General features: G+C 38.8%; 1 protein-coding gene across 9 annotated transcripts in view; it reads left to right on the forward strand.

The window, feature by feature from the left end:
- The first annotated feature begins 5,307 nt into the window (after window positions 1-5,307).
- The window catches only part of LOC101168153 (catenin delta-2), a 181,499-nt gene continuing 159,491 nt past the window's right edge, over window positions 5,308-27,315 (forward strand). For 5 of the 9 annotated variants that reach the window (XM_023964878.1, XM_023964882.1, XM_023964884.1 and 2 more), the window contains exon 1: window positions 5,309-5,630. The gene's annotated coding sequence lies outside the window, so the exon portion shown is untranslated. Of the gene's footprint in view, window positions 5,641-27,315 lie in introns of all 9 variants that reach the window. The other 4 variants (XM_023964885.1, XM_023964886.1, XM_023964880.1 and 1 more) reach the window with 3 other exon arrangements.

The raw sequence follows: 27,315 nt of genomic DNA on the forward strand, positions 1-27,315 counted from the left end.
TGGACGGAGAACACAAAGGGATGAGAGGGGAGAGCTGCACCGAGGCGCGCGCGGCGTCCTCATCGCGGCTGCGCGGAAAACGACCCAACTACGCCGTGGCGATTTGCAGTGTTTCATCTATTAAAGGCAAACAAACAAAAAATAAAAGTAAAATAAGGGGAAAAACTGCTATATTTAAGAACAAAAGCTAAATTAAATCTATAAAAATAGAGATACCTATTTCAGAGACTTAGATAAATATCTAGATTGTAATTATTTGATATAAAAAAGTATTTATTTTTCAGTTTATAATGGTTCCACCATAATTTTCAGCTTAAAAAAAGAATTTAGACAGTCAAAGCTTAATATCTATATAATTAAAAGCTTAAATAAAATATTCATTTGGAGCCATTTGTTCTTAGGGAGTGTCTCTATGTCATACTACAGAAAAGAAAATTGATGGACAAAAAATATTTTTAATGATGATGATGATAATACACCAAAATATATTTAAAAAATTGTTTTTTTTTATTTGATTAAAAAAATATCACTGAATAATTTGTAGATGCGATTTGGTTTCACACCACATGATGTCGTTGTTGTCCTCTCAAAACACAGTCAAGTGGTGATTTAGCTGTGTATGACGTCATAGGAGCTCCAAGGAGACACTTCTGTTTGTATTTGAGTCCATCCTATTTTTAGTGGTCTTGGCCAAAAATGTTAGCGTTTTCAATAGACAGGTTGGTACGGGTTTTTTTCCTGCGTGGCTTTCCAAAAAAACCAATTTAATTCTTGTGGTGGGGGTCTCTAGTGGGGATTGATGTGTAAGTAGATATGTACAATGCCTTCTACAGGTAGTTTTTGAGGTACTAGCTGTCTGTCATACAGTAAAAGTCAAGGGACTAAGACATCTAAATGAGTCATTTAGAGGTATTTTATCAGGATAGTGTTCATGGAGAAAGACGATCCTGCACCCATTTGTGGTCACTCAAATGCTTAAAAACTCAACCAGAATGAACTGATTTGAATCTAAATTCAAATCTCTGGTCAAAACAAATCAAATGGCGTATAGGACAGTGCAGTGAAATGGGCTTTTCCTCTGACGTTTTATCATGCAGCAGTTGTGTAAACGGTCCGAATCTAGAATAAGGAGGTAAATCAGGATCAGCTTAAAATGAACGAAAAACTAAATTGTAAATATGAGAAAACATTGAAAATTTGAAAGCCGCTTAAAACTTAAAAGTAAGCATTGTAAACTTCAAGGAAATATTGAAAACAAATTTTAAATTTAAAACTTAGATTAGAAAAAAACTATAAACCTAAAACCGATACCAAATGTTAAAAAAAGGGCTGTTTTCTATTTGAAACGTTTGGTTTTTGGGTTCACTCAATTTTGAAGTTTTGCTTTGAGTGTTTAGCCTAATTTGATGAGGCAATGGGAGGGGGTTGTTGAGCCCATTGACTACAGGGACATGATTGACATCGGGTGATGGAGGTTATAGTGACTTCATCCCAGTGTCTGCAGGGATGAAAGGGGCGCCACCAACAGCAGACGCTGTTGTGGAGCAGGAATAACGTCACCATCACCTCTATCACCTCGTGTCAATCATCCTGGTGGCCGATGGATTCAAGCCCCCACCCCCGCATGAAATAAGGATCAACAGCAAATACACAAAATCTGAATAAAAACTGTAAATTTAAGACTGGAACCAAGGTGAAGGAAACAAAAATGCAAAAGTTGAAAAAACAACACAGCAGCTGTTACAAATAAACATTATTTTATCAGTTTTCAGTTTGTATTTTTTATTTATTTTTCAAATTTTGCAATTATATTTTTTTAAACTTCAATATTTCCTTTAAGTGTAAATTAACATATATTTTTGAGATTTAAAATTTTATATTTCTAAATTTCAAAAATTCTACTAAGTTAAAATTTATTCAAGTGTCCAATTTTATTTTTTCATTTTAATAATTCCTTCAAAATTACAAAAATATTTTTTATTCATTTTCAAATTTACAATTTAATTTTCTAATTTTTAAAAACTAAATCAATTCACAATTTTTTTATTATTTTTAATTCAATAATTCTTTCAAGTTTAGAATAATACTTTTATTCCAATCTAAAGTTTTTTTTCCTCTAATTTTCAGTTATTTCTTCAAGTTGAAATTATGTTTTTTTCTAATTTAATTTTCTTTTCAATATTTCCTTCCAGTTTACATTTTGTGCTCTTAAGTTAAAAACTGTGCTCACATCTTCACTTTTAATCTTGTCATTTTTTCAAATTTCTAATTCTATTTTTCATCCATATTTGGCTGACCCTTAATAGAAGCTTTTTTCAAAATAGCTGAATCCCACCATTGTGTGAGTCCTCGGTAAGAGTTTATGCTTTAAGTAAAATTGAATGCTCCGTGAATGTAGCTTCATGTCGAATTCCAAAGGAAACCAAATCAAATCAGCCGTTTATAAAAAGTAATATCGTTATGGTTTGTTTGAGGAGGAACGCGTATAGGTAGTTTAAATTGGTTCACATGAATGACGTTACCACAGGGCAAAGGCCGTTTTGATGCCAGGGATTCCTACACATCTTAGTATACTTTTACATTCCACAATAAAGAACACAACCTCCTGTCAGCTTGTATTACTGACACAGTTGGTATTTTTATTCTGCAGTGGGTTTACAGGGATGCAGCCGTCTGTCCAGAGCCGCAACAGGAAAGGAAATGAAAGGAGCCAGCTAGAAAGATCCTCGTAAAAGTTGACCCAATACTTCTAAAGTGTTGATTTAGGCTGGATGAGCCCCGGACCAAAATGTGCTGTAAGGCTTCGCTGCTTGGTTTCCAGGAGTTTTAAACCCATCAGTTTCCTCTTTCATGGCAGTTGGAAACAAACACTTGCTGTGAGTCATAATTTATCAGCAACAGGTCCAATTAACTAAATCTGGTTCAAAAACCTCATTAAATGTTGGGGATGGTGCTCCCAAGATTGATAGCTCCCTTTCTTTTTCCACCAACAAAATAATTCTTTGCGTTCAACCAAACCCAACTTCAAAATAAAATTAATCAACTCAAACATCAAGTATATTTTAAATCCTGGTTCTTTTAAATGTTACAAAAGAAGCATAAAAATAATAATACAATTTATTTTTACAAAAAGGATTTTTACACTTTTTGGTTAAAAAAAACAAAAAAGCTCTTATTTAATCTTGAGATGTAAAATCAAAATTAATAACTAGTTTTGTGCAAAATCATTCTGAAGGCGATTGTAGAAAACCACTAATTCCACTAGATGTCAGTGGAACCAACTGGGTTTGTTTCTTAGACACATATTGGACAGACACATTATAGTTGAATGAAACTCTTTGATGGGTGGTGTGTTTGTGTTTGAATCGTCATCAGCTGATGGCTGTCCCATTAGGGCAGTGTTTATCAATTATTTTTTGCCAGCCCCCCCCCTAGGAAAAAGAAAATGTTTCGCGCCCTCACTGTCACAAGAACACCCTGGACCTTGTTTTAACCCATGGTATAGAGATTGGCCAGCTCAGTGTCCTTACTCATAACCCCATCATTTTTGATCACTTTCTGTTTACCTTCCAGTTTACATTAGAACATGCTACTGCCCCAGTGAATAAGAAACAGCTTAGAAGAACCTTATCTGACCGTTCTGTGTCTGAGTTTAAACTCACAGTTCAGCCAGTACTTAGTAGCAGTCTGAGCAAATACTCTGAGTCCAGCTCCCATAGCATCAGTCCTAGTAGAAATGACCTGTTTGTTAATGATGCCTTACAAGCCTTCAAGAGTATACTCGATGTTGTTGCCCCCCTGAAACCTAAGTTCGTTAGACAAAACCGAGGAGCACCGTGGTTTAACGCTGAAACACGTTCTCTTAAACAAGTTGGAAAGAGAATGGCGCCGCTCCGGTTCAGAGCAGTCTGAATACCTGGAAACATAGCCTATTAAATTACAAAAAAGCTCTGCGTAGAGCTAGAACTCTGTACTATTCAACCTTAATAACGGAGAATGGAAATAATCCAAGATTTCTTTTTAGTACTATTGCTAAATTAACTCGCAGTCAGAGCTCAGTTCTGTTTGTATCAGCTCTGATGATTTTCTTACATTTTCTTACATTACCTTTCTTACATACACTGTCACCAATGCCCCCCCGTTAAATTTGCGCCCCGGACAATTGCCCGTATAACCTGTGCCTAAAACCGCCAATACCGCGCGCCCCCCCTGGCATCGCGTGCCCTACTATTTGAGAAGCACTGAGCTACTAGTAAATATGGATATAACTATTATATCCATATTTATGATTATATGTTACCTTTGGCATTCTTAAGAACATGTTTTAATGAAATATGAGTTCAAAGTTCATTTCCAACCCAGAAGTAAGACGACTGGATCTCTGAGGCTCCGCCTTTCCCTCCGTGTGGGTGCCGCCCATTTCATGACGTAAACCTAGAGTCGGCCTCAGCAGCGTCTCTGCATTTCTCCCACGACAACAAACAACATCCAAACTTTTTCTAAGGAGGATGTGCATAATATGAATGTAAAAGCAAAGTGTTTTCAGCCGATCACTGCTAGCTTAGTGGATAAATTGTCGATGTGTGTTTCTGTTAGCCTGGGGGGCGGTGCTGGCAGTGCAGACTCTTCCTGGAAGGGTCTGTTCTTCACTTTGTGACATCACAATGTGAGAACCACCTCATTTTTGTGGATTGGGAGGGGCTGGTGCTCAGAGCACAGGTTTTTAGAGGAATACTCAGCATGAACAGATCAAAATACCAATAATAGTGAAGAATTAACATTATAATACTACTTAAAAGCTCTAAAAACTGATATAGGCCCTTTAAGAGGTTACATATCATCTGCAGTAACCTAAATTACATAAACAACAGTGTTTGTGCTTCTCTGAATCCACAGCTGAGACTCATTTGAATCTCTTTTGTCCCTTTTTGTTTCACTAAAGCGATTCATATCTGGAATTACACCATAAATCAGAAAAAAGGATTTGCAACCAGCACCTCCCCGACTCAATTTTCTGTGTTGTTCCTGCATTCAGCAGATCATTTGGGCCTTTTTTACGGTTAAACCTGCCTGTGACTAATGACTGCCGCTTGAAGGCACCACCAACAAAGTAGGATCCACCCCACATCCAACATGCGTCTCTATTCCAGCTGTTGAGGCTGGGAGACACTAATCCCCCCGCCCCCCCGGCCCGCACATAACTGTACTTCTCATCGCCAATAGGTGTCGCTGCTGGCACTGGCACCCACGCCGTCTGTCAGTCTGTCTGGCAGGGATGGGGGGATGTTTTATTGTGAACTACAGAGGAAGGGAGGGAGTGAAAGCACCTCTGCCGCTCTCCTTGCGTCCTCTCCCGTGCGCAGTTGCGCAGTGCTCCGGCCCGGTCGCTCCATCCCTCCTCATCACAGCTGTTTCTCCCGCCTTGGATGCTGGCGGTTCCCCCTCCCGCAAAGAAAAATAAAAAATAAAAACGGAGGGGGAGCTGGAGCTGACACTTCATTGGAGCTGGTTACCTATTTCGCATGGTCTGAATTTCGGGAAATTCGCACGTCGGAAAGGCGGAAAGGAGGGGAGTCCAAAGGGGAAGAAAGGAGGCTCTCCAACCCCCCCCCAGAGGAATTTATTTTACAGTAAGGCAATGTCAGTTCACTTCTTTGCCTCACTGTCTGTGCACATAGATGCTGCTGTGAGAGACAACCTGCTGGGATTGCTGTTTTTTGGATCAAGGCTGGGCCATGCCAAATGTTCCATTCCAGTTTAGGTGTGGTGTGTGTTTGTGCTGATGCGCCGTGGTACGCATACATTGATCGTGAACTAATGATGGACTCCCCCCATGCATCCTTACTGCACCCCCCCCCCCCCATTTCGATCCATCCATCCGTCTATCCATCCATCCAACCATCCATCTATCCACGGCCGGGGTGTGAAAGTAAACGCTGCAGCTCTGACTGGGTGCTTTTTTTTCTTCTGATTGACCCAAATTGAAGCGATATTTGTAAGATCATCACGTGTGTGACAGCGGCTGAGCACGCGCCTCGCCGTGCGCCTTTGTGCCGCCTTTTGCAGAGCGACGCACGCACGGCGTCAAATGTGGTTCCCCCCCGGCCACCGCCAAGGTTTGCGCGCGGATGGAGAGCACCTTGCACAAACTCTGGCCTGTCTGCTTCCTCCTGATTTCTGCGTGTCTGATCAGTGTTTTCCCCCTGGACTAATTATTCCCCTTCATTCTTTTGGTAAAAATTCTATTTCAGCAGAGATGATAAAAAATAATTTATTCTATTAATTGTAAAATTAGGCTCCGGGTGGGGGGGCTTTATTTTGGCTGAAATGGCCCTGACCTATTCAACCATATGTCTGCAAAACATATTTTTCGAATTCAGCCTCCAACCGCTGTTCATCAGAGGTTAGAGTAAGAGCTTTAATGTGATGGACATTAGGGAGGTTGGTGGGATTGGTTGGGGGAGAAGATAATCAGTGGGGCAGATTATACCGGACAGTGAAAGGTCTTAATAAGTTGCCTCTTTTACACATGACTTAGATCTGGGTGGAAATTGTGGCAAATGTGCCGATCCATTAGTGTGATTTCCTGTACAGAAGCATCTGAGAGCATCACAGCTTAACCCTAAAACTCTCCATCACGCCTGTCACACAGTTCCAAGTCTTCCTTTAAGCAGGCAGTACTATGATAGTAGTTGTATATAATAATGTCCTATTTGATTTTATTTATTGGAGTATTATTCAAAAATAAACAGACATGCAGTTTTTCCTCAGACTGTGATGTAAATTTTAAGCAGTGTCTTTTTGCAACAAACAGTAGTGCTGCTTCTCATTGACTTAAGGCGGTATCAAGAATTGGTTTAATTGTTTCTCTTTTGTAACAAATGTTGAGAAAACACAAAGTGGGTTTATCTGTGTGTACTGTAAAGCCCTTAAAGTCCCACACCTATCCTCTTTTGATCTTTTGTAAAAGTGTTCCCTGTGGTCTTTTAATTATGATTATGCCATTTTTAGCCAAAACTCAATTAACCTGTTTGTTCTGTTCTTGGACATAGTTTCTGCAGAGTGGCAGAAGTTTTTTAGAAATTCACCTGATTTGTGGGATGGTCTGTTGTCGTGGAGATGCCGCGCCTCCACTTTCCATCATCCATTTGTTTACACACTCTCCCACTAGCTTACAGCCCCTCATAACCCCAACCCAACATTACAGGTGCAACAAAAATGGCGTGCAATATCAGCGCTGTCCAGGCATATGTACAGTTTTGAGTCAGGTGCCAGCTTAGATGAGGAAAATGAATACATGCATGGATCTAGTTGTTTATAGCAGAGCAGGGCACCTGTTTGCCCGGAAATAGTCGCACCCTCATCACAACTACAAGCTTTTTCGAATGGAATTTTTTCACCCCTACTCAACAATTTGGATGAAGAAATACTCAGAAATGCAATTTTACTTTTAAATTTCCTCATTTGTACTCTGTCATCAGAAAAATGCCACAAAAACATGTTAAAAACACCATTTTAATCAGAGTAGGCCTTTAAAACTTATAATATAATAAACTTATAAATAGGAGGAGACGGCATTGTTCGTTTAGAAAATAAGAAAAAAAAATGTATAAAATCTGAATTTATGACAGATATTAGTTACCTGTTATAACACTAAAACCAGAAACAAAGTCTGGAGAGAAATAACAAAGGACAAAAAGTAAAATTGGGATTCTTAGCTTTTGTAGCTTCATTGAAATATCAATGTGGAATATTATTTATTGTATATTATGCCACATTTTCTGTGTTCTTCCTTGTATTGTGGTCCCCCCATACAAATCAAGCTTATGTTATGATCTGTTTTATCTGCACTAGTTTTTAACATTTGCTTCATTATGTCATTGCATTAAATTTGTTTATAAATAAGCCTTCAAATAACAAATTTGAATGGAATTAAGCTAACCTACATGTAACTTGATGTAGCCTTTCCACGCAAGCTAAACTTTAGATTGTCTGTATTTGAGGGAAGAAATCTTCTGATAATCATCCACCAACATTCTCAGCACCTTAAAGTTTTGCTTGTGGGTCAGGATTGCAAAATTGGTGTCATTGCATCGTGTGACAGCTTCATTGCAGTAGCCATCACGCCACATTTTTGCAGCCTTTGTTTTCCTGCTTTTCTCATCTGGATGAATGTTTAAAGCTGTCACAATACTTCTATTTACCTCTGTGTCATCTTTAAAGCAGAGGTAAAACTAACCCTGTTATTTAATAAGTAAACTAATGGGAAACATTTACAAAAATGGTACATTCCTGGGAAAAATACTTTTTAAAAATTGTGTTTAAAACAAGTCTACTGTCTCATTTCTTTATATTAATAAACTACTGTTTTAGAATGCTGTGAAATGCACACAGTATAAAGTAAAACATATTACGAATTAAATTAAAAAGAACAATTACATTTTTAGTTTAAATTAAATGTAAAAATAGTTATTTAGCTTGAATTTTTTGGCCTCCAAACAAAAGCCGTTTTTTACCTCTGGTCTTAGGGACAACAATATATCTGATTCAAAAGCAGACAAAATGGGGCTTTGTCTATTGTTCTTTGTCATCAGGCTTATCTTCTGGTAATATGGAAAAATCTATTTTCCGTATCACTATCGTTCACATTGATGTCTCAAGTGTGTCTGTGTACACTCTACAAATAGTATCAATGACGACTCATGCTAGTGCTAGCACTCGTGCACATTTACCTTATTTACGCACTATAGCACGCCCCAACAATGAATGGTCTATCTTTAAACTTGTCATATTAAGGTGAACCGAACTATGAGGGGCATTATGCGTGACAAAAAGTCTGAGAGAAGTCTGTTAGTTAGTCAGACTTTATGAAATGCATTCACATTAACTCCAGAACTTTTTTGTAACATGCTACACATTAGCCATGGTAGAGGCGTTAGCGTATTCACAATTCTTGTATCTCCCAAACTTACTATGCTTATTTCTAATGTTTCTAGTAATTCGTAAAAAACTGTCTGACACCGCCAAAACAAATTTTACTTTAACTACGCTAATTTCCAGCGTTGCTAGTAACATATTAAAAGCTGTCTGACACTGGCAAAACAAACGTTACTTTAACTGCGCTAATTTCCAGGGTTGTTAGTAACACATAAAAAACTGTCTGACACCGCTAAAACAAACGTTACTTTAACTACGCTAATTTCCAGCGTTGCTAGTAACATATTAAAAACTGTCTGACACTGCCAAAACAAACGTTACTCTAACTACGCTAATTTTGTGGGCCCTCTTTTTTCCCCGGGGTTCCCCCCTCCTGGGCGGGGGCGGCGGGCCCCTGCCTTGCTCCTCCCTGGACCAACCGTGGGCCAGGCGGATGGCTGCCTGGAGTGCGGAGCGGGTCTCCCTTTGGGGGTCTTGGCTCGTATCTGGGGTTGGGGCGGGGGGATGCCTGGAACTCCTGGGTGGTGGTGGGGTGCTCGTTTGGGGCTGTGGGCGTCCTTATCCGGTGGGGCCCTGCGTTGGGTTCTCCCGGTGCGGCGGGGGGGCTGCTCTCCTGGTTGGGCTGGGGCGGCGCTCTCTTTTCCTCCGTGCCTCCCTGGCCTCTGGCTCTGGGGGCCTTGCGGCGGCCCTGCTGGCCCTGGCCTGGGTGGCGGGCTTGGTCGCCCGGGCGGCGGTTGTTCCCTGCCGGTTCCCGTGTGGCGTTGGGGGGATTCCGGCTGCCGCTGCTGCTGCGGTGGGGGACTTGGGGTGGGGATGGCTGGGCACTCTCCCTCCTTCTTTTCACGTTCCACCACCCATTTTAGAAGAACATAAACACTCACCTGAGCACTGGTGTTAGCTCACCTTTGCACTAACAGTTTGCATGACTGAATGACTGAAATATTTCACACTAGTTGGTTTTAAGGCATAAGTATGCGTGTGAACACTATCTGTTTTGTGTACATGTCGACAGGTGGACATTTTTGCAGCTAGTAAGTGTGTTTAATACATTTCAGTGTGTGTGTGGACAGGCTCCGCCCCTTTTTTGTTTTGTTTGTTTTTTTGGTTTTTACTACATTTGAACCTTACCATAATGATTAACAACCAGTAAACTTGTTGCTTTATGCTGCTTCATGGTCTTATCCCCCTTCCCCTCCTATTACCACCCCCTACCCCCCCTCTCTCTAATGTCCCTCTCTCTTCTTCCCCTCTTTCCTTTTCCGTCCGGTCCAACACCAAAGATTTTCAGACATGATTGAAATTAATAAAGTTTGGCCTCAATTACAAAAGGGGTTTATTCAGACATACCTTTGGTTTGTCTGAAGATTAATAACCCCTCTTGTTAAAGTAAAATATGTCCAACACAAGAGGCCCTCAGCTCTCATCTGTCTGCCCAGCTGTTGGACAGGACAAGTTAGAAAAAAAAAAAAATAACTACGCTAATTTCCAGTGTTGCTAGTAACACGTTAAAAACTGTCTGACACTGTTAAAACAAACGTTACTTTAACAACGCTAATTTCCAGCGTTGCTAGTAACACATAAAAAACTGTCGGACACTGCTAAAACAAACATTACTTTAACTGAGCTAATTTCCAATGTTGCTAGTAACACATAAAAAAACTGTCTGACACTGTTAAAACAAACGTTACTTTAACTACGCTAATTTCCAGCGTTGCTAGTAACACGTAAAAAACTGTCTGACACCGCTAAAACAAACATTGCTTTAACTACGCTAATTTCCAGCGTTGCTAGTAACGCATAAAAAACTGTCTAACACCGCTAAAACAAACATTACTTTAACTACGTTAATTTCCAACGTTGCTAGTAACACATTAAAAACTGTTGGACACCGCTAAAACAAACGTTACTTTAACTATGCTGACTTCCAATGCTTCTAGTAACATGTAAAAAATAAGCTGTCTGACACCGCTAAAAGAAACATTACTGTGACTATGCAAGCTCACCACATTGCTAGTAACACGCAAAAAAACTGTCTGACACCACTAAAACAAACGTTATTGAGACTGTGCTAGCTCCCAACCTTGTTAGTAACACATTAAAATAAAAATAAAAATGTCTTTCCTGTGGTCTGCAATCAATGACTTTCCATGACTGACTTAATAGTGCAGCATCTTTATCTTTATCCTTATGAGGCCCCTTATCCCACAAACACACTCACTTTACTCTATCTATTTTTTCAACCTGCCAAAAGCATGCATGGTAACAGTTAGTGTTTACTGACTGCTACAAGCTACATTTCAAAACGCTCAACACGCACACAGGTGAAGCTGCCAGATAGTGTTGTCACACAATATTTAACTGATCAAAGAGCTTCTTTTCCCTTAATGCTGCATTCCCTCTACATGTTCAGCAGCTTTACAGGAAGCCCGAAGTCTTCATAGCTCATTCAACTGCTGCTCTGGGAAATCGCATTCCACTCAACCCACCCTATCTCCCATCTCCCTAACTCCTTCTCTCCATTTCTTTGCCTAATTGCCAAAGATTTATAGTGGATGGTAGAATGACCCTCATAGCTGCCTCCCTGGAGGACGGCTGAAAATGATGCACTCTGCCACGGTTCAGAGAAGCGTTAGGACTGGGTTATCATCCTTTTTCAAAGACGTGCCCTAGCTCTTTTGCCTTGAACAGGCTTCATTAAGTTTTTATATTCAGAAGATGATACATGTGATGTGGACAAACTTCTAATAACCTCTCAGTGACTTATTACAGACATGTATTGGCCAGTAATGGGTCATTGATCAAATGAGAGGTTTTTCACTTTAGTGAATTGGTATGGTACATGGTGGATGTTTGGCATTTAAATTATGACATTTAGGTGGTGTTACATTCCCTTATTTTTGGTTCATAGATAAAAATTGCAAATTCTTAAATTCAGATCAGTCTCACCTTTGGTTAGCGTATGAGCCGTTTTTTCCTGACTTTAAAAAATGCTTCATTTGATGCTTTCCACATTATGTAAAAATTCTTCACAGTCGCTTCAACTGATTGACATATTTAGTTTTGCATATCTTATGCAAAATCTTCTTGACTGGGGTGAGATTTGGGTTTTGTCTCAGCTCTTTTATTACCTTCATTTGTCGTTTTTTTTCTTTTTCAGCTATTGTGTCTCAGATTTGTTGGTATGATGGGGCTGCACGATGTGAAGCTATGTTCACAACACCCTTGGCAAAGCGTGTTTAAGCAGCCACTTTCAATGAAAAGTCTATGTTAACACGTGTACATGAACTTGTCGGGCTTATGCAATCAAAACTCTGGTGGTCGCTCGTAGCAACGCAAGTTTTTAGAACCGTTTTCACGCTCTATGTACAAAACGCATTGGTCAAACTTTGACCAATCAGGGAATCAGATTTGTTAGTGATGTATGGATTTGATTCCTAGTGAACTCAGAACTAGTCTGACAACGCCTAATTTTGTTCTTTAAATTGAGATAAACCAAGGCCACTTTCCTGACATGATTGTAATCCGTATCCGCCATTGCAATGACTCTAGCAATGAACCCAACTGTTTCTGTTTCTTTCCCAAATTAAGAGATTTCCACCGCTTTAACATTTAGCATAAAGGCTCTTCCAACTGTAGGCAGGCATGTGCTAGTAAACTAGTGAGCTTATCTAGTGTGAACACCCTGGGCTAAATGGGTGTTCTTGAAGTCAAGTCAAGTATCTTGAGGAAAATTTGTGATTTTAGTGATCAGTATTGCCATGACTATATGACTTGCATTTAACTGCAAAGGTTTCATGTAAATAAAAGTCAACATAACTTCCATTATACCCCAATTAACACTTGTCTGCATAGGAGGCGTTTATCTAACATTAAAACGCTTCATTTGATTGGTCAAATACGTACAGGGCTGTGTTTTGTTAAATACTTTAAGCTGCCGTGAAATTGTTTTAACTTGTGTCAACATTAAAGGCAAGACTTTATTGCAGTTTTCTTTTCAATATACATATCACACAGGCTAACGCGATGATGATAAATTTGAGATTTATTATGCAGGCCTAATCATCACAATCTCTATCCTGTTGCAAGACCTTAAACTTTAGCATTAGCTTCCAGATAAGATGTGTTTTGGTTTGTTCAAATGTTTAAAAGCAAAGTTATACTTTGCAATTTTGACAGACTAAGCCTCACAAAGCAGCAATCCATTTGGCAGACATTCATGTACTAGATCTGATAAGAGCAAGATAACAGTTTAGTATTCAAATTCTTCATATTCATAATATTGCCAGCGGTTATTATTCTAAATACTGTTAGACAGTCATTTTAAAACACCTTTCGTCTTATGTAATGTAAAATGAAAATGAGAGGCAGCAGAAAACCTTTTTTTTATTGAAGTCATTCACAAAGCGAACCAGCCAACCATTGTCCTAACCTGATCGTCTCTGCTGATAACCTTGTTCTGAAAGAGAGATGCATGGAGAGAGTGTTGGCAGTTCATTGTATTCCAGTCACGGCGGCATCTGATTCATATCTCAGCAGGCAAACCCCTCCCTGCATCAGCGAGTAGATAGCATGGTGGGTTGCCTGGTCAACAGCACTTTAGTCTGAGAAACACTAAGAAAATATAAGTCATATACAAAAAACACGGCAAGCAGACCCCCCTTTAAACAGCTGAGTACAAGACGATCTTAGAAATAAATGAGATTAGTAAATTTTAGCATTTGAGGTGTTTTTTGTCTCACACTGCAACCATTTGTGGGAAACAAAACAGTTAAAAACACATGTTCTAGTATTTAGGGACTGATATGCACAAACAAGTTTGAAATTTGGAAGAGAAGCAGCGCTTTGGCAAAGAAAACAGGAAAATTTGGTGCAGATCCAAATTACTGTTTAAAATTGCAAGGTAGGGCAGATAGAACTGCACTCTCAGAGTACCCTCATAGTTTATTCATGAAATGAATATTTCATTTCTTGTTTTGCAAGCATGCAATAGTTTATTCCAATATTTGAAAAAAAGTTAGATGCTGAAATTGATCACGGCAAATGCTGATGGGAGATTTCATTTAACCTGCTGCAGAGTTTCAAAGGTAGAGGTTCCACCATTCTCTGTAAAGGTTAATGTTTACTTTATTAACCCTGAAATAAAATACGATGACTAGAAGTGGCCTATAGAGATAATTTCTGGTTTGAATTTGGGTTTTTACGAGTCACACAGTTTGTGATTCCATGAAAACCTATGTTTCTCTGCAGGTTGGGATTTGAGGTTGTGGATCAAACCAAGTAAAACACCTCAATTTGTCATATCAACTTCATTGCAAATTAACTTGCCAGTTAAATGTATTTGTTTGGTATGTTTCATACCACAACTGCACACCCACACGCCCCTACTCAAACTCAACACCCAATGAGCCAAAGACATGGCAGCATGCCAGCACATCCAGACACAGAGACACGACCTTAACACACCCCTTACACACAAACCAACACAACCACAGCAAGGAACTCTACAAACACTAGAATCACGCATAACAATAGGAGCTGAGTTGGAGTGGAGGAAATGCATTTCCATTGAAACATGATTTTAACGGGATCATGTTTTAAAGGAAATTTAAATACAGTTATGTTAAAGGGCCTCTACATCATGCTTTCCCTAAGTCTTTCAGAGTAAGCTATTTCTCTATATATGATACTATATTACCTTTGGCAACCAAAAGAGTGATTTAAAAAAAAGAGAAATATTTGTTATTTTTGCAGCTCTTTAGCTCCCCGGAAGTAAGGCTACTGGATCTCTTTCCGCCTACATCCAAACTTTTTCTAAGGGATGTGTATGTTATGAATGTAAAAGCAATGCGTTTTCAACCGATCACTGCTAGCTTAGTGGATAAATTGTGTGTGTGTGTTAGCCTGGGGGGGGGGGCCGGCAGCGCAGACTCTTCCTGGAAGGTGCTTTTCTTCACTTTGTGACATCACCACCTCATTTGTGTGGGTTGGGCGGGGCTGGTGCTCAAAGAGCAGGTTTTTTAGAGGAATTTTTAGAAATGTGTGATCAAAATACCAATTGGGTTTTTTTGTGAGGTATTAGCATTATGAGAAACTTAAAAGCTCAAAAAGGTGATTTTGCACGTTATAGGCCTTTTAAAACATAAATTTTATGAAAGTAAAAGTAAATAATAGACAAAACATATTAAAAAAAGGACAAGAAGGTGGTTTTGTTAGATAGAACATGAGATATTAGTGTAGAGTATGGTGTGTTACTTCTTTCATTCAATGCTTCTAACAGACTAAGAGCAGGGTGAGAGTATTACATTTTTTTTTTTACTATTTACAAGGTGCACCTGAAAACCTTATTATTTATTGATTTAAAAAAATACCATGTAATCTGGAGCACCTTATAAATGGATTAGTTCTGGCGATTTTGAGAGCTACACACTGTGTTTTTTTTTTACATTATCAACACGGTTAGGAGTTAGCGTAGTGGTCATAGTAACATTTGTTTTAGCGGTATTAGTCTATGCCAACAATGTTGGGAGTTACTGGTATTGGGAAGACGCTACTGTGGTTAATGCGTCTAACATGGCATTTGATGGCAACGTGTAGCATATTACAAGCAAGTTCTTATGAATCCAATGTGTTCCAACATTCATGGTTTATTAAAAAATATGCATATAAATACTTTTTCTTTTTGCAAAAATTGACCACAATGTATTCTGGTCTGTATTCACCAATGTAGTGAGCATTAATGCACACTGGTTTTTCAATGAGACTTCTGGGAAATTCGTAGGGCACTTGATTTTGGACTTGTAGATTCGGACAGCACTACAATTTGGCCAACGCACTATATAGTGCACTATGTAGTAAGTAGGGAAGGAATTCGGACATAGCTTTAATGTGTGTTGTAAATCGGTGCACTTTATATATGACAAGTTTGAAAATAAAGTAACTTTTTTTTTTAAAACCAATATAAATTGCAATAGTTTACTCATTTAGTTAAAATAAATCAACTAGTTAAAGGAGTGAACTCTTTATTCAATTGACTGCAAAATCTGTATCAGCTCTGGTGGGAGGGGCCGACTAACTTGCTGCCGCAGCAGTTGAATGGTGAAAAATATTAAACAGTCTTGATCATTTTCTAACAAACTCCTTAAAGCAGTTACAATTTCCTTTTTATATCCCAACAGTTCACTTGATTTACCTATTCAAGACCAGGGGCCTCATTTATAAAACTTTGCGTAGGATTTGCGTCAGAAGTGGCGTACGGATGAAACATAGGACGTGCGTACGCACAGAAATATTTGGATTTATAAAACCGTGCGCACGCACATCCTACGCATCTTTCCCTTAATAAATCACAACCAATTCTAAATGCAGCGCAGCTTTTGCGGCCTCATGACACGCCCATAGTTGCCCATAAATAGTCCGTGAAACGCCCACAAATGAATATTCATTGATTGCGAAACCATGGCAAACACCGAGAGGAAATCAAAAAACGGAACTTCACTCAATGTGAAGTAGAAGTTATCGTTGGCGAGGTGGAAAAGAGGAGAAGAATGTTGTTTGGAGGGCACAGTGTGGGCATTACTAATGCCAAAAAGGCACTTGAGTGGCAAACAGTGGCAGACGCCGAAAATGCTGTAGCCTCACAACCTCGGACCGTGGCCGAAATAAAAAAGAAATGGTCAGACATCGAAGTCGAGGCAAAAAAACGTCTAGCGCTGCATCGCCAGAGTGTGTCTGCCATGGGGGGGGGGGGGGGGCACTGGAGCTGACCCCTCTTGATGAGAGACTGGCGGCAATTATTGGGGAATCCCTTTTAAGTGGAGTAGTGACTGAGGCGGAGGGGGACACGACGCGCCAAATGCACCAGGTGACACCCCCCCAAAAGCTCCAACAGGACGGCTCGAGGAAGTCGGAACTGGCTCATAAGCCACTCGTCCTCGTTTGCCAGCAAGTCTTCTTGCTGTCTAAAGATGCGTTCACTCCGAATTCTTCCATTTGCCACATCTTCTAAGAGCGCAAAATCAGCCATTGTGCGTCATTATGCATTGTGATGGGGCGTTTTATTTCCCTCCATTTAATTACATCTGACAAGCTACAGATGTCGGTAATAATCGACGTGGAAATGGGAAATTGATCCTGCGCAAATGTAATTTCTTGTTGCTTTCTGAATGGTTGAGACATACGCCATACGTTGTTTTATCAAAAATAAAACAAACTAAAGGCAAATGCATGAATACCATAATTCCGTAGCTTATGAAGAAATGTTTTACTATGAAAACAACTTTCCCCAGTGGACAATTGGTGCATATCTCTCCATCTATCCATCTGTCTGTCTAATTGCACCTATATCTGCTCCGCCAGACGGACACAATGACGGGAATATCAGTTTTGTACATTATTTCGTTCTGTTAACTATATTATTTATGAGGATGAATTGCACAACATGCCAATATTGCAGAACATTTTTCACTTTTCTTTTTGCAAATAAGTGTTCATTTGAATTTCTGTTGTAATTTTCGTTTGATTTTTTTTTGTTTGTTTCACTGCTGATCGATCAAATGGGGGTTCGTGTAGCTGTTAATTGTAAGACTTGCTTTGTGAAGTCTTCATGTTATTTATGAGAGGCAGGATTGTCATTTTCACTTTCACGTGTTTCTTCCATCTGCCGACGGTGTCGCCGTTTCTCATTTCACCCGTTTTGTGCGTACGCCTGGGTCAGAGCTTGCGTGAAGGACCGCACATTTTCCCGTCAAGTTTGCTTTTTATAAATCTCAACCTATGCGTAGAGAGTGGCGTACGCCTTCTTTTGTGCGTACGCAACGTTTATAAATGAGGCCCCAGATCATTTGGGAAGGGTGTTAGCTGTTGTCTTTCTTTACTTCAGTTAAGCTATTTTTACTTTGTGGTTGACTTTTTTCTCTCAGTAGAAATCCCCCTGGGTCTATTGTCTTGCTTGCAAAAATATTGCTGGAAAGAAAATGCATGTTTGACTGAAAAGGGACCCTTTACTGTGTTCCATGAAACAGCATCCAATTCAGTCAAAGATTCCTTCTTAATCATTCTTTGACATTTTAGTCAATTCATTAAAAGCAGCAAAGTAAACAGAGTTTTGTTTTTTTTTTTCTTTTTTTTTTCACATCAGCGTTAAGCCCGGTTCAGGTCAGGTCAGTCATCAGTGTTTCGGTGAGTCCAGCATCCTCTCTGTGTGTCTGGCAAAGCTCATGTCCCTCTGCACCGAGGGAGACGACAATCCTCCTCCTAATCCACCTCTCACTGCATTGCTCACCCAATCAATCCCCCACGGAGCAAGGCAAGTCGGGGTTGCCAAATTGCCGTTGCCGTGGCAACATTGACTGTTGTGTTGCCGTGATGTCAGCCAGGTGCTGTCGGGTGGCGGCGGTTCCGACAAGCACTGACCCTTGTTATGGATAATGAGCCAAACTCTGCTGTGACGGGGAGTGACTGTTTTTTGTTCACGGGAGAGGGCAGTGAGGGGCCATCTCCCAATTATCTTGGAGTGTGTCAGGGAGACGGTGAGTGGGCAGGTGGGAAAGAAGAGTTTCCCCTTAAGAATAACTCTTTATTATTTGCCTTTTCTCTCCAAACACCCACTTGAAACTTCAGCTGTATATTTGAAATCATTTGTAAATTGAGATAAGCTGTATTTTCCGTGTAATCGCCTCATGTGGACCCCTTAGTTGTAATAGAGTAGTGCAACTCAAGCACCGAGGTGGCATTCATGAGCGTTGCGAGTCAGGAAAAACACGCCGCCGTCACGCTTGGTTTTCTGAAAAAGGGTCAAACGTTTTGCTAAAGTGTGATGAAGCTGGTCGAACTCCGATCATCTTTTGTGAAAGTCCTCCCAGTGGTCCTTTAATTTTGTCCAAACACTTGTGTCATTCTTTAGGACATACTTAAATCAGTTGAGTTAACGACATATTTACTTCTGAGTTGTGGGCGAGACCGTTGATGTGGACCAACCCCGCCCCCATTTCCCATCCCCCATATATTTACACGCTCTTCCACTAGCTTGTAGTCCTCCACACCCCCAACTTAACATTTACCAGTGCAACAAAAATTGCGAGAAATATTGGAGCTTATCAGCCGTAGTTTTGAGCCAGATGCCAACTCGGACAAATGCTTTTATGTACATTTAGTACCTTTTTTTTTCAGATTGGATTTTAACCTGAATACACATTCAATTCATTCTGATCATTTTTGACTGATTTCCCAGTTCTCTCTGTACCCCTGAAATAAAAAGTGTTTTTAAGAAAATAAAAGCATAGCTTCCTTCCTTTCTTTACCTGTATGGTCCTTTGGATGTTAAGGGATTTGGATTACTTCAACATAACTATTGTGTTAAAGGTCAAAACCACCTTTTTTATTAATACTTATAGCAATATTTATTTTTTAGAACTAATAAATCAAAGTTGAAACCGCTTGCAAATATTTACTTTACACTGAAGCCCTAAAGACTCCTTTTTAGGAACTTCTTTTTCTTTGTTCCAAGCAAAGAAAACTAAACCCTTGGTTAGTTTCTTTTATTGCTGACACACTGAGTTTTGTCTCTTTTTTTAACTCCATGCTCACATTGTAATCTTAAGCCGTAGGTTGTGTCCTTCTTATATTTTTCAATAACACCATGAGAAATAGCTTTAAGAAACTGCCAAACCCCAAAAAAAATGTTTATTTGATCAATTCAGAATATTATGCCACCATATTGGTTTTGTTCTTTTTACTCCTAAATAATTTTATATTTTGCTTTTTTTTAAACTTGAAAACACATTTTGCTTTGTGTAAGCTTCCATCATTTCCTAACTTGCTCATGCATTTGCGTGCTTGCAGGTTCTGGGTGCACGCTTGCAGTAAAAGGTAGTGGCGGCTGGCCAGTGTGGGTCAGCTTTGTCTGCTGTTAATGCCCCCCTCATTCACAGGACCCGCATCAATCCAGCACCCTGACAGCCGCTAATCTCCTCTTTGTTTTAAATGTTTGCTCAGCACTTTGCCCTCCATTCCATGCCACCGTTAGCTATAGATATTTTCTTCAGTGGAAACGCCTGCTTGACTCGACTCTACAACTGTTTTTTAATGCGACCAAATGCATGGATGAACACAATCGTCCTCCCCTCTTTACTTCTGATTCAATTGATCATTGGGGAAATGTTAATCAGAAATTGGTACAAAAAAATAGAGTAAATTAAAGAACCATAATCACAAAAACAGGTAATTGGTGTGAAGAACGAGGTATTTGTGTTTTCAGCCATTGATTTCCAGATCCAAGCAGTTCATCACAGAGCCAAAAAAAGACAAATGGTGACAAAATAATTCAGTTTTAAGTCATTAGTGGCAACAACAACAAAAAAGCACTGTGATTAAATTAAGGGGCTTCTTTAAGGACCCTCTCCAATAATCTTTTGATCTTTTGTAAAAGTGTTAGGCTCAACCATTGTGTTCTTTTTTAACTCGTTTCTCATTGAAATGAATTCAGCTTCTGTTGTCAGTAGGCCTGCACAATATAGTGCAAATGTATTGTTATCGCGGTATTAAGCTGTGCTGGACGCATATCGCAAAAGACGGTGAGAGTTGCACTTAATCGCCACCTTAAATGGGTTTGAACAATCTTATGGCAGCTTGAAGTATTTAGTGAATCAAAAGAAATCCATTTATGTATTTGACCATTGGGATGGACATCTTCACATCATTGACCAATCGGATGGAGCCCTTTAATGTTAGATGCTCGCCTCGGACGCCTCCTATGTAGCCAAGGGTCATTTCGAGAATAATTTAAGTTATGCCGACTCTTATTTAAATTCGACCTTTGCAGTGAAATGGAAATGATGTTCCAAAACCTGCGATGAAAGTTAAACCAGGTCAAACTTTGACCAATCAGGGACTTGGAAGTGACGTATGAATGGGGTCCTTTTTAATTCACAGAAGTGCCAACTGTTTGAAAATTGATCAGGGAGGAGAAATTAATTAATTATTGCAGTTTGTGTTCGGCCGGAATTCTATGACAGCAAATTTATATCATAAATCAGAATAGAGCTGTGAAAGAAAAAGCCTGGACTGTACTGTGCTAAAAAAAAATTCTCATTAAATGGGATTTTTATATGATTTTTTTGTCTTTATTGTGCATTTTTAAGGATCTGCAACTTATAGTCAGAAAAATATGATACTCTGAGTTTCTAGATGCCTGTGCAGCATCATGTAAAGACTTCTTTACCCAAAATGCTGGCTATTCTTCAAATGTTTGCATTATTAAAGCAAAGTTCTCTGTGCTGATGCTTGACACTATTTTTGTATCAAGGATAAAGACTTTCTTTCCCGCTGTTTAAATACGTGGGAAACATCGCCAGAGGTAATTAGCTCTTGTTATGAAAAGCCCCTGTTATGAAATGTTTGGACATAAAATAAGCAATGCAGTTAATGAGGATGTTGTTTCCAGTGGCTGCCTTTGAAACTACCCCCAGCTCACAAGGCCACGCCTGCACTTTGAATGCAGCGCTCTGCAATTAGAGCAGAATCAAATGGTTGTCATTGATCAGCCTATAAGGGTTCGTTTGGGGGTTATTTACCTTTACCCACTGCTTCGCTTGGATTTGCATATGCAAGGGGAAAAAGTCATCACTCCTGTCTGCTACAAGTGCTTTCCTTATTTTTTTTATATATTTTGCTAGCATCCTCAGTTAATCTCAAACACGAAGATGGTAAAATAATTATTGTTTTTTTTGTTGTTGTAAATTTTAATATTAAAACGTCGCTCACCTTTTGCCACCTGGATATGTCAACTATGACTGATTTGCACAGGTGGTTTGGCATACATTTTTACACCGGATGCCCTTGCTGACACAACCCTGTATTTTATCCGGGCTGGGGACCGGCACAGGGAGACTCAGACTCAGACCCTCTTGTGGCTACATAGGTAGACAGTAACATAATAGGTCTTGCCTAAGTACCCACACTGGATTAAGCTCATCGCAACCCCTGGGAAGTGAACCCTAGTTTCCCAATTACAAGACCTAAAAATGGCTTTTCTTTTAAGGATCTTGCTCATAGTTTGCTGGGATCTTTCTCTGAAGTCTCATGCAAAAAAAAAAGGCTAACTGCAAATGTCACCCCCTGACTGTATTAAATAAAGTATGTCCAAGACGCAGACTATCCCTCCAAATTAGGCTTCAAGGGAATTTTTTTTTTTTTAGTTTCACAGGTTTTGCTAAATATCTCCCTGATGACTAAGCGTTATGTGTGACAGAGAGAAGAAGAGCGTTTGCAGCTTGTCGGGGGTCAAATAGCTCTGACATTTTCTCCGTTTGCTAACATGCTGCACTGCATTCGTCTATGAGAGCAAATGAAAATTTGGGGCATCCTCCTTTTTTATTTCTTTATTTTTTATGCACACACTTCTTGTTTCTGCTGTGGTGAAACTGCAGTGTAGCTGTACTTAGCCGGAGGGAAACATTAATGAATGCCATTGATTTGTTTCAGTGATATAACACTGTTTCCCAGATAACTGTCTTTCCAGCCTAATTAATGGCGGCCATTGGTTGAAGCTTTGTAGGTCCATAAGGAACCAGACGCAATAGTCTAGGCTGCTACAAAATTGAAAAAGGGATTAAATGTAAAAGGAAAAAGAAAAGATGGAAATAAAAGCTTCAAGGAGGTAAAGTTTTCCGAAAACACCATTCAATAAATTCAAAAAAAAAAAAAAAGATGACTGACAGAGAGGGATAAAACATACACTCTAGACAACCTGACAACCAAAAATCCACTTTCAATATAATATTGACAATGTTAAAAAAATCCGACTAAACACCAAAAACAGGAGCTTAATGAAACAAATCAAGCAGAACAAAATCCTAAATCCTTCCTGAGTCCAACAAAGTGATTTCAGTTTCTGCTGTGCTGAATTTGTCAAATTTATAATCATTAAGCATATTATTACGCTTAATGATGATTATAATAGTATTTATTAATGATAATGATAAATTTGACATTTGAAAATTGATATAATTATTGTAAAAAGAAAAAAGACTCAAATATAAATATTTAAAACTAAAAAGAAATCAAACAAAATCAACATTAAATTAATATTTGATCAGTTTTGAGCATGTGTTTGTAGCATCTGTGGACTGGATGTTTAGAATAACTTTGACAAATATTTTTGATCATAAGTAGAAATGTTTTTTTTGCAAATCTGTTTTTTAATTTGTTTACCTTTTTTATTTATAGATGATGAAGAATGAGACTGAAAAATATTCTTAGAAATGTAAAACTGACTTTGTGAATGAAGTTCCACAAACCAACCCTGATTCCTGTCATTCCTGTTTTGTGTTTGCTTATCTTAGATGGGTTACTTAGTTCAGTGTTTTTCAACTAGTGTGCCGCGGCACACTAGTGCGCCATGGGAAATGGTCAGGTGTGCCGTAGGAAATTACCCATTTTCACTGATCTATAAAGATTTGCCATCGCCAGGACATCAGCTCTGTGTTCATCTAAACTGATAAAACACTGAGTAGTTTGGAACATGAAAGATCATAAAATACTTTTCCATTTGTGTTTATTTGATTCTATTAAAGACAGTTTGATAAGAATGACGTTACCGCGATTTAGCCACAGCTTCAGCGGTTTTCTGAAAAGTCCCGCCCCTTTAAATGTCTCCACCAATCATTCTTGGACCCCTAATCATATGTCATCAGTCTGACCAATCAGAAGTGGTTAAAGTCTTCACTTCCTTGTTCTGATTCTGCTCATAAAGTCTCTCAGTTCCAACAAAAATAACATCTAAAGATCGTCTTTAGTGGTGTAGCTTTCCACGGGATCCGGTATCAGACTGTGGAACAAGTGAACAATATTATAAAGCTTTCTGACATCACTACATCCCCCAAGATGCATTGTGTTAAAGTGACAGCGTCTCCGCGCACAATGAGTCTTCCATGTTAAACATCTTGAAACCACAACGAACACACATCAAACAGTTTTTAAATCTTCTTGATAAAATCAGAGGTCAACACTTAGTTCTCCTTCAAGGTTTGAGTTTATTAACAGCCAAACATCCCAGAGTTTTTGGTCCAAGTCATCTTTCTAACTGAAACACTTTTCTAATAATGTCTGGATTGAAGGATGAATTCGCTTTCAGACTTCAGTCACTTCTATAAAAAAATGAAAAGTTAAGCTTAAATAGAAGTTATAACGACATTAAAGAAATAGGATTAAGGTGAAGTGGCCGACAGACACAATTCAACTAAATTTAAAACAATTTAATCATCTAAAAAGAAATAAAACATTTTTGTTAAAATTTTTATAGACTTTATCTTTGATTAAGACAAAAGCAAAACTGATAAAACTTCAACGTGTTTACTTTTTTGTGTAGCTACAGTTTTTTTGTGCAAAATTTATAAAAAAAACATATAGTGATCATATAATTGTTCATACATTACAATTGCCTTTGCACCAACATAAAAAATAAAAACATAAATCACTATTTAGAAGGAAAATATTTGGGTTTTTGTGAGATTACATAAAATTGCATGTTCACAAATTGAAGGGAAAAACAACTACCAGGGTAAAATGTCAAATAATTTAGTTGAAAAATAATTACTGAAAACTAACTTGACTTTTATTACAACTTTTAGAAAAAACAGCTGCAACTTCCAGCTTTTTCTGCCACAATCATCACAAAATTGCATGTGAGATTGCAGAGGGGCTGTACATCAATACAGACTACAGAGTTTCTCCTTTTTTAATTTTTGGATGCTGGTGTGCCGCAGGATTTCTGTCAAGGATAAAGTGTGCCTTGGCTCTAAAAAGGTTGAAAAACACTGACTTAGTTGACAGATTCAAAAATATGTATTTCAGCCCACTTTCAGAAATTACATTTATCCCCAAATTGAATCTGTTTGTTTTAAAACGTAATCAATGTATGTTGTTTTTGTTAAAAAATGTAGAAGTAATACCAAAGGTTTGTTGAAACCAGGATGATTTGTTCAGCTGTCCAGAGAAACCAGAAAAACATTCATACAGTCTTTGCATTTGCTCTGCTCTCCTGTTATTTTTCCCAAGACAGGGCCAAGTTTGGCCAAAAATAAAACAAACAATGAAAGGTGTTTTTTTTGGGTAATTTTCTTTCTTCCCTGCTGTTCTTACTTTTGTCTAGGGCTGCACGATATGAGGAAAACTTGCGATATTAGTCACCAATATTGCGATGACGATATATCTTGCTACACATGAACAGAGGGCAAAACATCTAAATATATCCTTTTCCATTTCACTGCAACAGTTAAATAGTAAATAAAGTTAACATAACTTAAATTACTCTCCAAATGACCCTCGTCTATATAGGAGGCGGGCATCTAACATCAAAAGGATCCATCCGATTGGTCAAATGCATGTATGGATTTATTTGATTCATTATATACTTCAAGCTGCCATAAGATTGTCTAAGCATATTTAAGGATACCATTGATTTTGTGCATATTGCACAGCTTGATATCGCGATAACGATAAATTTGCACTTTATTGTGCAGGCCTACTTTTTTGCATCCAGTTTTTTTTTTAACCCGCCATCGCCCTTTCATGGTCACAGGGTTGCCAGAACCTGTCCCGGCTACTGTTGGGCGAAGGCAGGGTACCAGCCTGTCGCAGGCTCCATACTTTTGTCTCTCCCTTGATGTTTCTGGTTGACAAATAGTAGAAGCATCTGGATGAGTCTGCAGGCCTGCTTCCATCAGACCATCAAGCTGTACTGCTGTGACGACGCCATAAACTGTGTTTTCTTGCACCAACTTTATGCAGCATAGCTTTACTTTATTTTTTATTTTTTTATACTATCACAAGAAAAGGTCAACGTTTCTTACATGTTCCCTGCTGCCTAAACTGTCTTACATAAGGCCATCTTGTCCCTGCCCACCTAAAACCAGACGTGGTGGCGGTCTCTGGAGATGAGGCATGGAGAAGACGGGAAAGACGAAGAGACACTATTAGGCGGCGGAAGGAAGACCGAAGGAGTGCAAGCAAGCGCAGAAGAGGCTTTCTGCACTTTATACGTTCTTTACTAGCAACTCCGGGAGCCAGTGACACATGAAATATGAGAGGCAGCAGCACTCTTTACTATTTATAGCACTGCAGGAAAGATAAAAAAGATCGAGAAAGCACAAGCGGCCATGCCATTTACACTCTAGGGCAAAGCTGGCATCATTTTTTCATTAGTTAAAGACAAAGAGGAGTACGATTTTTTTTTAAATTGCTCGCAAGATAAATAATCTTATCAAGAAGGTTTGTCAATATCAAAATACATTGACCAAAAATATAAATGCAACACTTTTGTTATTGCTCCCATTTTTTATGGTATGAAGTCAAAGATGTGAAACATTTTCCACACACACAAAATAACCAGTTCTCTGAAATATTGTTCACAAATCTGTTTAAATCTGTGATAGTGAGCACTCCTTTGCCAAGACAATCCATCCCACATCACAGGTGTGCCATATCAAGATGCTGATTAGACAGCATGATTATTGCACAGGTGTGCCTTAGACTGGCCACAAGAAAAGTTTGAGAAAACATGTCTCAGTGATGAGAATCTTTTTTCTTAAAATAAAAAGTCTACAAGAAAACTTTTCTAACCCCGATGGCAATTTTTATTGTTTGCTTATTTTAAGAAAATTGTTCAGATTTTGCTGAATTTTCAAACAGCCTGCTGTCAAATTGATTTGAGCAATTTCTTTTAAAGGTTTAAGGTAAAAGAGCACCCTGGCAACCATACGTAAATATCATCCCACCTTTCACAAATATATATATATAAAATAAAGATGGTTTTGATATTGTATATGATGGAGTTTTAAGGCCAGTTTACTTTTTTTTTTTAAATTACAACTTTTAAGTCATTACTTTGCGAGAAAAAAAGCCGTAACTGTTAAACTACGCGTAAATTTACGAGAAAAAAGTAATAGATTGACGAGGAAAATACACCAAAGTTGTCTTTTTATCGGAGCCTAGCTTGAAGATGAAAGATATGGAGTATTTTGAGAAGCTTTATTTCAAAAACAAAGAAATTTGGAACCTTTTTGTGACTCAGAATCAGATTATTATTAGTGTAGCCGGTTTTCCGGGGTTCGGTGTCAGTAAAGCGGAGTTTCATCTGTAAAATAAGGAGCTCAGAGACACGTCTGGGTGTAGAGGACCGCTGCTTTATTTTCCTTTTCATTCCCATACCCAGAAGTGCATTTGTCTCATTACATCATCAACCTGTCATGCGCACAGCACCAAAGTGAAAGGAAAACTGTGTTATATACGTCCCCTCCTCCTGATGAAACGTCCTGTTTCGGCATTAAACAACAAACATGAAAATAGTGTGTTATATTAGCATAAGGACATTGAAAATGTCAA

The sequence above is a fragment of the Oryzias latipes genome, chromosome 17, assembly GCF_002234675.1.
Source record: "Oryzias latipes chromosome 17, ASM223467v1".
Classification (NCBI taxonomy): domain Eukaryota; kingdom Metazoa; phylum Chordata; class Actinopteri; order Beloniformes; family Adrianichthyidae; genus Oryzias; species Oryzias latipes.